The 13,255-nt window shown below is 49.9% G+C and overlaps 1 protein-coding gene across 12 annotated transcripts in view; it reads left to right on the top strand.

The window, feature by feature from the left end:
- The window catches only part of Dlgap2 (DLG associated protein 2), a 531,604-nt gene that overhangs the window by 267,681 nt on the left and 250,668 nt on the right, over positions 1-13,255 (top strand). The gene's annotated exons all lie outside the window — the stretch shown is intronic.

Below are 13,255 nucleotides of genomic sequence, written 5' to 3'. Positions count from 1 at the left end.
CACCACCAAGCCACGCTCACCCTTGCACACAACCAAGCTCCCCCCCCCCCCACAGACCTGCTCTTTCTTGTTCTCTGGGTCAATCTAGACTGCTGCTCCTGCATTGGGGCAGGATGGAGCAGGCTCTACCATCTGATTTTCTGCTTGGGGGGATTTTCTGTAGCTGTGGCTATCTCTTGTTCAAGAAAGCAAATCTTCCATGACCTTTCCCAGCTGTGCAGAGTGTGATTCTCTTTAGGACAGTGTTTAGTTTTGCTTGTGTCCTGTTGTGTGACAGATCAGTCCTCTGAGAGAAGCAGTCTTTATGTGACACTGCTGTGCCCACTCAGGGAGATGCACTGAGGAAAACAGGAAGGTCAGCGTAGTGCAGGCATCAGGGCTCAGAATTCCTAAGGCTCTGTGTCTGATTTGGTTCTGTACATTTTGTAAATCCAACCCTGTCACCTGTTACCCAGTGACCCATGGGGCACTAGTTTTTCACTTAAGGAATTACTATTTTTTTTTTCCAGAGCCACAGTAAAAATAGTCAGCCAAGCCCCTTGGTGAATGTATTCTGTAATTGTGTGGTATTTTAATGCATTTATTTATATGCAGTTTATCCCTGAAGGTATTTAAAGAAGGGATAGGATGTTATTCTTGGTCTACTACAGTGAACTTAGCTTTATGGCATCATTGCTGTTATCCATAGTAATAAATGAAAAAGATTGTACATTTGTGGACAGTTTATATCACAGCAACTTGCAAATTCCTCTGTGTCTCCTACGCGCAGAGTACTTGTGGACAGTGTTGTTCTGACATGTAAGAACATGAGCTGACATCTCTGCCCAGGTTAGGTCCCAGCCCTGGTTCAGTATGGAGGGGAGTTGTGGCAAAGGGTGAGCTCGAGTGCTCTGTAGAAGAGCCAGCCTTTCCTGGGCTCTTGGTTTGCTTGTGGAGGCTTCTGTCAGTGGCAAGGCCAGGAGATTGGTGACCTGTCATGCACAGTGGTCTGGAGTGACCCTGTGTGAGGGACACATGAGAGCCAGGCACTCTGGCCAGGCCCACAGAGAGACCCACCCACCCCATGCTGATCATCTACCACCTCAGTGTGTGTGGCTCCTGAACTTGCAGGGACTCTGTTTTGAGACTGGCCCCTGCACATGGAGGCCATGTGAATCTTTATGCTCACTTCCCATCTGGGTTCATACCCACCTTTCTGGCCACGGTGGGTCGCAAGGTGTGACCTGTGAATCTGTGCTGTGGGTCTTAGCTGCAGCCCCTGAAAATACAGTGAATTGTGGACAGGAGAAAGAGAGGGGCTCAGCCGGCCAGGGTCAAACTCCCTGTAGAAGGGCTGGCAGCTGGGGAGGGGTTGCACTGGCAGCACCTCCATCTCAGGAGCGGTCCTGCTGCCATCTTCTCCTGAGGTGAGAACATGTCCCAGCCTGGGAGATGTGGGACACTCCAAACTAACCTTAATCCTAACCCTAACCTCAGCCCCAGGGCAACAGGCTGAGGTCAGAGCTGTGTCCACCAAGCATGCTCATTCACTTGGTGAAAACAACTGAATCCACTGAGTCCTTCGTTCCCCCCTCAGATATTTGAGCACCTCCTCAACATGGGAATCAGTCCAGGGGCACAGGTGTGGCCCCTGGTGTGGAGCACTGATCAGGTACTGGGCCTGGCTGGCAAGCGACGTTCATCTTCTCTTCCTTTTGCATTTTATGGGTCAAAAGTAAGATTCTGGCTCAGTGATTTCTTTTGCACATTTTATAAACCTTATTGCAAAGGCTTGTTCTTCAGATTCTTTAGGAACTAAAGTTTCATGGCTTGTGGTTGCCAGTACTTGAGTTTCCTTTTGTGGCCATCATTTCTCAGAAGCCTGATTTTCTCACATAAATTTTAGAAAAACTTCTTTTTTTCAGAAAAGTTTTAAATTTCCAACACTTCTAAAGTAATAACATTTTATCATGTACCGTTTTAATTATGATGTTGTTGTGAGTTGGTTTTTCTTGCAGTTCTTTAGGAGCAACTGGGCTCATCCACAAGAAAACCTTGGGTCATCGCAGGTCTGCTCTGGCCTGGAGTCCTGGGAGAACATCTTTGACTGCCTCTGTGCCAGTCAGGATCTGCCACTCCCTGGTCTCTCTCTCGTGTCTTTAGTCTTGGGCTTTTCTCTTTTCCCTTTGAACAATGCGCAGCCCCTTTTGCTATGTCCAAGTCCCTGCATGGTGCTGTCCCCAGGGTTTATGTCCTAAGAACACCTTGTTCCTGGTCCTTGCAGTGTGCAGTCACCAGAGCGGTGCAGTAGGTACAGAGGGGATGCCCTGTCCCTGGTCGCCTGGGCATGGTTCCCAGGGTCAGTCTGAGGGTTCACCCTACTGTAGCCTGTTCCCTACCTGAACGGGGGCAGGCAGCCTGGAGGTGCATTGTGTCTGTGTTCTCCAGTCCTTGTCTCTGTCATCCTGGGGTCAGTGAGACCTGGCGCTGGGTGAGGACTCAAGCTCCCTTTTCCCTCCCTTCTATGCCAACCTCCTGAGGAAGGGCGTTGCTGAGCCCTGTCCCTGTGGCTGTCAGGCTTGTTTTCTGGGTGCTCTGTCCTCTCTGAAGACTCCCAGTCTCTCATAAATGCCAAGTAGCCTTTTAGTCCCTGAGGTTAAAAACTGCTGGGTTTAGTCACTCCACACAACATGTGTTTACCAGAGCATCCAGCTGGGCCTCTTGATACCTGCAAATATTTGTCAGTCAAAAGTATAAGTTTTTTAAATAAAAAAAATCACATATAATAAAAAATAATTACCAGTGAAGATAAGTTGGTTCCATAGTTTCCTGTAAATCATGACTGTGGTATTTAAGTAGCTCGTGAGTCTTGTGAGGAAAAAGAAATAGACATTTACAAAACTGTCCTGCCCCAGCCAGCCCAGGTAGGCACGCATAGCGGGCACTGGAGGAGCTGAGTCTGTGAGTTGGAGCCCGAGTGCCATGTGAGGCAAGCTGCAAGGCCTTGGTGACCCAGCTCCCAGTGATCAGACCATGGTGAGTGGCCCTGCACTCGAGGGCCACAGTGTGCCCTGGTCTTAGCCGTGTGGTGGTGACAGCAGCCTTCTCAGGGCAGCCAGTGTGAAAACTGTTGTCACTGGGGTGGGGACTGGGGGAGGTCCCCAACCACAGGACACTGTCTCAGGTGGTGCCCCCTCAGGGAACAGGCTGGGGCATCTGCTGTCTAGGCACAAGGGTGTGAGACTTGTGCACAGACCTGGTCCCTTGCCAGTGATTCCATGCCAAGAAGGCTGTGCCCGACCCAGCAGTGCCCCCAGTGGCAGTCACAGAGGCCTGTGCGGCTGGGTTCTGTGGTCTCCATGGAGACCCCTAGGGACCCTCAGAGGGTGCTTCCAGCCAAGAAACTCCCCATTAACACTGTGATTGTGAATTTGGAGATCCTTCCTCAGTAGAAAGGAGCAGTTCCCTGGGCAGAGCTGCCCAGTGCAGCAATGCCTGGTGCTGTGGGCCCATTTTGCAGACCCTCATGTGCAGTGGACAGCATCTCTGAGAACTCAGCTCCAGCCCACTGCACAGGGGCGTCTGGGGGCTGGGGGCTGGGGGCTGGGGGCTGGGTCCCACCCGAGCTGGCACAGGGGCAACACTGGGACAGACTCAGCTCCCTGCCCCTCTGCCAGGCACTCTTAGCAGTAGCTGCCCCTGCAGCGTGAGGACGGGGACCATGAGCTGCTCAGGGGATGCTGACTTCAGTGTGCCCTCCCGAGGCTTCCAGGGCTGTGCTGGAAACCCTCCAGGCTGCCAGCAGTGTAAATGTGAATACCTATTTATCTATGAGTACTACAATCTGAAATTGCCTTTGAAAATACCGTGTTCGATAGATCTAACCCCTACTTCCTTTTATCAATATTTTATTTTACTCTTTATTTGTACTTTGGGTTTCTCACATGAGAAGCTATATGGCATTTAAGATTGTACGTCCTATTTATTTCATTATGTTTTCAAAGTACATCCATTTTCCTACAAATGACTCATTTATCCTCCTTTAGAGCTGAGTAGTACTCCATTATGTATAGACACTGCATTTTCTTACCCATTCATCTATTGATGGACATACAGGCTGCTTCCAAGATTTAGGTATTGTAACCAAGGGTGAGGAGCTAAAAAGATTCAGGATGAGTCATGTACATATATCGGCTACTCACTCAAGCATAACCATTATATGTTGCAAACAAAAACTAAAAATTTAGCAATGGTAATGAAAATGGGAGAAGGAGTCTAGAGTTGGAGGGAAGAACGTGGGAAGGGAAGGGGAATAGAAAGGACCAAGATGTGCTCAGTGCAGGTAGCTAACCAGATAAACGTGCACGTCAGGTACTAAAAATGTGCTAATAAAAACATTCTTTAAAAAAGTAAACTAAGAACAGGCAAAATAAAATTATCATAAAGCAGAATTGTTCACTTGGTCATCAGCAGAAGATGCAGCAAGCCGCAGGAAGCCGGCACACGGCCAGCTGCCTGGTCGGGCAGAAGAGCCAGTGTCTGTCCCAGCAGCGAGCCGCAGTTTGGGTCAGGCGCGGGCCTCCCTCCTGAAGCAGAGCCAGCAGCCATACTCTTGGTGATGGTGCCGTCTCGGAGTGAGGAGATGGCGTCAGGGCAGAGCAGGGCTCCAGGCAGGAAGTGCGCTCCTGAGGTTGCAATGTTTCCACCACTGAGATACAGAGAGCAGAAGACATTCACATGACTAAGGAGGAAGCGCTATCCTTTGAGTACTGTGTCAGAAAGAAAATCACGATGAAGGTTGAAATCAGATTTTATTCCAAGTAATGATTTGATCATATACATGGCTCTGAATTTGATTTTCACATTCACTGCCAATACAGTCACGATATTTTCAACTTTAAAAAAACATGAAGTAAATGACGGAGCAGTTTTCTAAAATGTGCATGTGGTCATCTCTAATGTAATTCAAAAGTTATGTTCACTTTGTACAATTTTGTTTTGTGAGATAAAATTAAAACATAGAAGTTACTGAAGGAGACATCACCAAATGAACCAAGTATATATGAAAGATTTCTGTCACTCACTGTTAGGAAGTTCAAATTAGAATATTTTGCCTGCAAAAACTGTCACTTATATTAAAGTAAAATGTGTGTTTACTAACATATATTAAATAATATTGGAATGTCAGGTACTAAATATACCCACCATTGTATGTTAGTATGGGATTTTTTATAACTAAACAGCAAAAATATTTTAGAGCTCACAGCATATCCCTAAACTTATGGTCAATAATCTCCAAGAATAGATTAAAACATTTTTGATATATGCAATAGCTGGAGCACATAAATAATGAAAACCAAAATGACTAGTGGGTGAAAAATTAAAACATTGCCCTAGATATAAAATGTACTCTTGTTTGAGTAAATGAAATTAAAATATCTGATGTTTTATACCAGCTCGTTAAAGTGAGAATGTAGTCTAATTTGTTTTTATTTGAACAGAGAAATGCTCACCAAGGGTTATTGAGTGTCACATTATGCTCTTCTCAATGCCATGAAGTTAAATAAATCAAAACAGATAATGCTTTGCAGTGATAGGAGCTTCTTCCTTTTCTCCAAATAATGGTGACCTCAATTATGATTTTCTCATGGAGTGGGATTTATGTTTGAACTGACTGGGCACTGGAATGCACTTCGATGTCACCCGTGACCCACCTGGCCCAGACCTCGTGACCTTAAGCAATATGCCCAGCCACAGAGCACCCATGTGTCATACAAGAGGAGCCAGGCTCAACTCCTGCACTACCTGTTGTTGTCTTTAGGGAGATGAGTATGAAACCGGCCCAGGGCAGTGGCAGGTGTGTAGACTCAGTACTGAACTCAAAAGACTTCCGCTCCCCAGGTGGCCACCAGTGGAGGGAGGCCCAGGGTGTCTGAGAGGTGGCACAGGAGACAGAGCCACCAGGGAGGACAGAGATGACGCAGCGTACCTCCCTGAAAGTGGTATGGACTCTCCATGCAGAGCCCCACAGTGTCTCCTCCTCCCACATGTGGCCCAAGGGGAGCCTGGCATTTCAGGGCTGCGTGGGTACTATGGAGTCCAAGGCTGGCTGCTAGGGGCCACACTGATGAGGATAGCTCCATGACACATCTTCTGAGGTAGCACTGTGGGGTCCTCCCATGAGGACCATGCTGTCTGAGTAGTCTGGGGTCAAGGCCTGTGTCTCTGTGTGGCATGATGAGCTGTGTTATCTGTGTGCTCTGAGCTCTGCACAGACTGACTTTCATGAGTGTCTTTATGAGATGTGGTCAAAAATCCAGTAAATGCTGCTGCTGCCCAGCACCACCGATGGAAAGATGGTTCATAAAAGCATACAGCTCTTCCTCCTCACCTTAGTTACCAGATCTGGTTGTTCCCAAAGTCAAAGCAACTGTGAAGGGGAAATATTTTGAATCCACTCGAGAGTTGGAGGCAGCCAGCATGGCACCACTAAAGACCCTTAGGAAATGGGCCTTGGTAGCTGCTGCGGAAAGTGACCAGGACAGTGAGACAAGTGTGTCTGAAGTGGGGTAAGGGTATAAGGGGTGAGGGACTAGGGCCAGGCACTGTGTATTTTATGGTTATAATTTTTAAATTGATTTTAAACACAATTTTTAGTCACACCTTGGATACATGGAGGATGATGTTCAACAGAGGGAAAGGTTCCTGTTAGTTCCATCTTGGGTAGGAAGGACATTCTAGGCATAACAAACCCAGGCAGCAGCATTGTGTCATCACCCCTGTGCTCTGCTTCGGTCATGCTGTCCTGCTTGTGGCTCAGTGGTGTGTACCCGACCCGCTGTCTGTTTCAGCCCTTATGGTGCCCAGCACCTCAAGGTAGGAAGCACTGGTGCTTGTTACGTGTGTGGAGATGCACAGTACAGTGGGGGTACAGTGGGAATGTGAACAGACAGGATTCATGAGAAATGTGTGAAAGAGTGGACAGTAAGTGTTGCCCAAAAGTCTGCTCTCATCATTACAAAGTTCTCCTTGTGTGAGCTGGGTCTGGACAAAGGGCACAGAGCCTGGTGAGGACCAGCTTTCCTAGGGCTGGCAGGATTCAGGGCAGATCCTGATGTCAGGGCACCCAGTGTTCTAACTCACAGTGCCCGAGCATGTCCCAGGCCAGGAAGTGGGAAATTCAGGTCCTATGAGGACATTTTGGGAGAGGCCAGACAGGGTGACATGTCACCAGCACCACCTGATGGGCAGAGCCTCCTGGCTGCAGGAAGTGCATCTCTTTCTGTTCTAGGTAGCTGAAGTTCTGCAGTCCATGTAACAAATCAGGGTAGGCAGGGATTGGGGAGCACAGCTCTCAGGTCTCTCTTGACACCACTATTACCAGGGTTTCCAGAGCCACTCCAGTGCCATGGGACTCCTTCCACACTGGGCACCGTCACACCTCACCATACGTGGGCATCAGGACAGCAGTTCTGACCCCTCAGGTGGAGTTTTGCTGTGGATTGGCAGTGTTTACTGACCTACAGGCTAGGAGTTTGTGAGACTCAGATGTGTTGGAGTTGCCACCTGCACTGGTCCTTGGAGGGCTGACCTTTCTAGAGCTCTGCAGCCAATCCTCATTCTCTGCCCCTAGAAACCTGGAGACATTTGAATGTTTGCCCCGAACCCTTCATAGCATTTGAGGGAATGAGGGCAGAGAGTTGGCCAGGGCCTCATTCTTGACCACACCTGTCCCCAGGTCCTGGATCCATGGTGAGTGGAGATAGCCCCAGGCCCTGTCATCTGTATGTGGGATACATCCTGAGCACCTGCTGTCCCACTCCAGAGCTAACCCTGTGCTACCAGAATAAGCCCTTTTGTTGTAAAAAAGAGAGGGGAAAAAAAAAAAAAAAAAGAAAAGGAGCTCTAACGGATATAAAGCAAGTGTGTTTGGGGGTGTTAAATAGCTGACTTTATCAATGTTTTTGGAACATTGAACACAGCTGTTTGCAGTCTCCCTGTTTGAATGTCCACCTTGTGTTCTTTGATACTGTGATTTGAGGAACTATTTTCAAGAAAATAGTGTGTAATCTACTAGCAGGTAATTTCTTACTGTTATGGTTTTTTGTTTTGTTTTGTTTTGTTTTGTTTTGTAGTTCTGTATTGCGTGTACCCTTACGCCGCTTTGGTTTGTTTTGTGTTTTTCTCTTTTTCCTCTTAAATTAAAAAAAAAAAAAAAAAAAGAATAAGCCTGCTGTAAAAATAAGCACATGGCATGTTAATAACAGCACTGTGGACGAGCGGGTGCTTTTCCTCCAGAAGTTCCAAAGCAGCTCCTGGTGGGCATGGTGACTCACCAGCACACATCTCCAGGGGATTAAGTATATGCTGCTTCCCAATGTGGCAACCAGTTGAGCTTAATCGTCAGTGCAGCGCCTGAGATGCTGACATCTGCAGATGCAGCCCGTTTTGCATAGCAGAGACACTCTGGGGTGTGCACCCACCTTACCTACAGGATGTGACTGTCTTAGGAACCACTAGCTTGTCATTCCTGCAGGTTAAAAATACAACTCCAAATAAAGATGATGGCACTTACCCTCTGAGTCACTGCTGCAAATTCCTCTGTGGAAACATCTCCAGCTGTGTGGACTGAGCCTGTATGGCCTAAACCCTTAGGAATTCACCCACAAGCCATGGGTCCCTGCTTGAGGCCAGGGTTCTGGGGAGGTGGGGCCATGAGATTCAGCCTTCCCCTCAGGGCAGGGCAAGTTGTGGATAGTGAAAGAGGCTGAGGCCGCCTTGCCTCAGGGCACCCTCGCCACCCGACCTTTGCCTCCTCCTGGCCTTGGCCCACCCATCACGCTGCTGAGAGAGACACTGAACCTCCTTGGCCTCCGAGCCGGCCTGACCTTGCTGTGAGAAACAGCTCTCTGCGCCCCCGCCCCTGGTCTGCACTGTCTTGACACCCCTGTATTTCATCTCAAGTAGCTGTGAATGCTGTCCCTGGCACACGGTAGGACCTCAGTCACATCTGTTACATTCCTTGAGTGTCACATGGCCTGTGTGCTTTATCCCTGTGATGTCACTTGTGCAGTCCACCAAAGGCTGGGAGACCAGGTTCCTTCATTGGGCCACCAGGCCCCATGACTGCTACTGAGATACAGAAGCCCTGCCCTGCAGGCTCCTGTCTGTGGCTCCTGGCACGTGGGGAACATGCCATGGCACCCTAGTGATGTCACCTCTGGCTCCAGAGCCAGGTCAGCTGCGAGCATGGAGATCAGCAAGTCCCCTATGAAAGCAATGAGTCTGGGGTCCATGGCTCCACAGGTATTAATAGGCAAGGACTGTGCAGTTTGTCTCAACAGTTGAGTCTTGCTCCTCACTTTAGCGAGGGAAACCTGACATCTGTAGTAGTGTGGACTGAGCAGTTTCGAGCTGGGAGATATCAGATAAACACTCTAAACTCCCTCCTGAGTGGAGTCCAGCAGTCAGCTCAGAGGAGAGCAGAGCGCTGTGGCCAGGATGCAGGGGGGCTGGCATGGGGGTGTTGTTCATGGAACGCATGGATTTTGGAGAGCACTGCAGCATGATGACAGTAGGTGACAGCAGTGTGCTGTGTTCGTCGTGGGCACTGGAGTGCAGAGTCAAGTGTGCTCACACAGAAGAGGATTGGGGAGCCGGGCACATCAGCAGTGTAATAAATATACATGGCTTTTGTTTGTCCACTTGGGAACTGAGACTTTGATTCATACTTGTGAAAAAGGGATGACTGTATATATTACCTAGCTCTGTTAGCAGCTGTGTTAGAGGGAAAAGTGCTTTGTTACTTAGTAACACCCAGGGGCCACCTAGGGTCTGCACTGGAGCCCGGCTCCATGTCAGAGACCCAAGGGAAGGAGAAGAGAACAGCAAGTACAGGGACAAAGTGCACCACGAATCCATCTCTGAGAGCCCTGGGAGATGAGTGGCAGGGACAAATCAGTGACCAGAAGCTTGCTTGGCTGCAAGCAGAAGGCTGTGCAGAATCTCAGGGGGAGGCATTGACCAGCAAGGAGGCCCACAGAGAGCCCTGCATGCAGAGGGCTAACGACCAGGCTGGAGGCATCCCTGGAGATTGTGACATAGACCCTGCCCCGCTTCAGCAGTGCGTGTGAGGTGGAAGAACATTCATGCACATCTGGGTCTCCCAGCAAGGGCACTGGAACGGGACATGAGGCCAGTCATGTAGGGCTGAGGGACCAGAGCGGGAGCCAGTGGGCATCAGCAGGCTCCTTTTAGAGTACAAATGTCCCAAAGACCACGTTGCTGTCACTACAACAGGTGCACGGGTGACTTGAACATGGAGTACCACGTACCCTGTCCACAGGGCAGTTCCAAAGTCAGGAAAGTGCAGACAGGGATGCTGCTCCCAAGACAGTGTCCTCAAAGGAAGCCAGCATGGAGGCGAGGACTGGCGCTGCGGCTGCAGCCTGTGAGCCCTCAGGAAGCCCGCAGGAGCCCAGCCTCACCCTCCAGAACTCACTCTGTACCACTGCACATGATGTGCCTGTGTTGTGTATTTTACTTCTGGTTCTTTTGCAAGTAGAAATTCTTTATTGTGCCCACCTGCACAGATCCTTTTGTAGACATGCACACATTATGTGCACACCTGTATACCTACATGCACGCACAAGTACACACACACACACACACACACACACACGCATATACCGTGAATTTCGCCCTGAAGTCAGTCCCCTCTTCTCACCCATGACCTCAGATCTCAGATCTTAGACTTCGGGCTCCTCTGTGGGGCAAGTGGATTTGGGTCCTAGGGCTGCATTCATTTAATAGCAAAGCAGAGTTTGAAAAGGCCAGTGCTCTCCTCATTCTTTGGTCACTGGCCTCGGCCTTATGGAGCCCGTGCAGGATACATGTCCCTCTGGGTTTGGTGGCACATGGAGGACACCCCTTCTGGGGACTTGAATGTTTACGTGCCCACCCATGTGGGACTGCCTATGCCAGCCCCCACATCCACAGCCAGCACCTGCACCCTGCTCATCCTCAGACAGCAGTTGCATTTGCTACAAACAGTGGCATCTACGAGGTGCTCGTTGGACAAGGGAATTCAGTAACAGTACACACAACATGAAGCATGAAGTGTCAGGGAGGGATGCTCCCAGTCTCTTGGCTCCTGGCAGAGAGTATGGGGCCTTCCCAGTCCTGGGGCCTTTGGCCTGGGGCCTGGGGTTCTCTCGAATCTGAAAGACGAGACTCTCTCTCTTTCCCTGTTCTGCTGTGGAGAAGGATAAAACAGAAAGATAAAATGGAAAGAAAATCCTCCTAGATTACCCTTAGCTCTTCAGTTTTCTTGTTTGTTTGTCTTCAGTAGTGGGGCTTGAACCCAGGGCCCAACACTGAGTTATATCCCCTAATTTTTTTTAAGACATGGTCTCATTAAGTTGCTCAGGCTGGGTTTAAACTTGTGATTCTCCTGCCTCAGCCTCCCAGCGTGTTGGGGTTGCAGACCTGCCAGAGCTGGTTTTAAGCATTATGGTGGACACAACTCCCTGTCCTGAGCCCTGGCACATGGGTCTCTCAGAGCCCAGCAGCACGTGGGCCTCAGCTGATCTAACCTAGCCTGGGCCGAGGACAGGGCTAGAGCCACAGGTATACTCTCGCTAGTGAGGCTTGCTGACATTTGAAAACTTGTGCAGCTGGGACCCACTTGTGTTTGTGCTGCAGCTTTCCAAGGCTCCTTGCTGGAAGGCAGGAGAGGCCGAGTGTGCGCAGTGCCCACAGCTCTGTGGCTTCCTCCTTGCTCCTCACTGCCCAGCCCAGTGTCCTGCTCTGTGCAGTGGTCTCCCTGAAGTACCTCAGGAACCCAAAGCTCTTTGCCCTCCGGGCACAGCAGTCTCCAGCTTCAGTCAACCCTGGGTCAGTGCCATGCAGATTCCTTGGCAGCTGGCAGCCCATTCGCTGCTTTTTCTGTGCAGAAACTGGAGGGGGTCACTCTACAGGCTGGGCATGTTTGGGGTGGAAATCCTTCTCCATCCACCAGTGAATCATCGAAGGGGCAGACCACCAATAACCAGCAGCTCCTGGGCAGAACTGTTTGGGGTCCCTATCTTAGTCACTTTATGCTCATCGCTGAGACAAAATACCTGATGCCCAAGTTGGGAAAGGAAAGGTTTATTTCTTACAGTTTTTGGAGGTTTTAGTCCACGCTCAGTTGGCTCCAAGGCAGGCGGGCATGGCTGGGCTGCCTTTTATGGTGGCTGCAAACAGCAAGCCGGAACTAGCAAAGAGCAAGACACACCTTCTTCCTGCCATTACATCACATCCTGGCTCCACCCCTATGTGGGTGGCACACTGACACCATCAATCCAAGCACTAGACAATGAACCATCACAAATACACAATGCAAACTCATGAGGCCTGGGGGACACAGACATAAATCATGACAGGTCCAGAGGGATACCTTTGAGACAAAAGTATCTTTCATAAAACATGGTTTGAAACATGTAGTGCCATTGTTCCATTTTTCACAAGTGGTGGAGCATTTTGGTGGGTTTTGGTGGGAGATGTAGGCACCCACACCACCTCACTCAGCCACTGGGGACAGGCACACTGATCAGCTCTGTCTGCACTTGGAATCTGTCTCATCTTTCTCCAGTCTGATATTCCCTCTGCATAGCCAGTGCTCAGTTGGTGCTGCGGAGATGGACAATGGCTGGTGACTGGAGTGTGATTCAGAGATTCTGGGCTCAGAGGTCGCATGGCCAGGGCTGATGTGGAATCAAGAGGCCATAGGATCAGACTCTGGCTTGAGTTCTCCTAAGTTCTGCTGGGCTTGGGCTGTTATTTTTCAGGGACATGGCCCTGCAGTTGTCCCCACACCTGAAGCCTGGCACACGGGCCCCTGGCGTCCTTCCTCTCTGCGTGGCATCGAGCTTGGTGCCTTCCCTCAAGAGAACCCAAGCAGGGACCAAGGCTCTATGTGGGAAATGCTGAAGAAGAGAGAGTTGCTTGGCTGTGGCCCTGCCTACCTCCCATGGTCCAGGCCAGTACAGGGAGCCAGTCTACCTCTCCTGATCCTGGGAGCGCAAGCATAGGAGAGGCAGGCAAGAGCATGTCCTGTCCAAAGAGCCCCAGGTCCTCCTGCCTCTGTACGTATGCTGCTCTGCCTACAGGGTGTCATGGCAGCCAGACCTGGGCCACAGAAAGCACAGGAAGAAGAGGAGTCTACGTAGCTTGCTGGCAGTGGAAAGGGCCCAGTATTCATGGTAACATGCATTTGTGAATATGCACGCATGTG

The sequence above is a fragment of the Cavia porcellus genome, unplaced genomic scaffold (genome assembly GCF_034190915.1).
Source record: "Cavia porcellus strain 051 isolate PalLab524CR breed Dunkin Hartley unplaced genomic scaffold, mCavPor4.1 scaffold_24, whole genome shotgun sequence".
Taxonomy (NCBI): Eukaryota; Metazoa; Chordata; class Mammalia; order Rodentia; family Caviidae; genus Cavia; species Cavia porcellus.
Note: the sequence above shows the minus strand (reverse complement) of the source record. Positions and strands in the feature narration are given on the sequence as shown.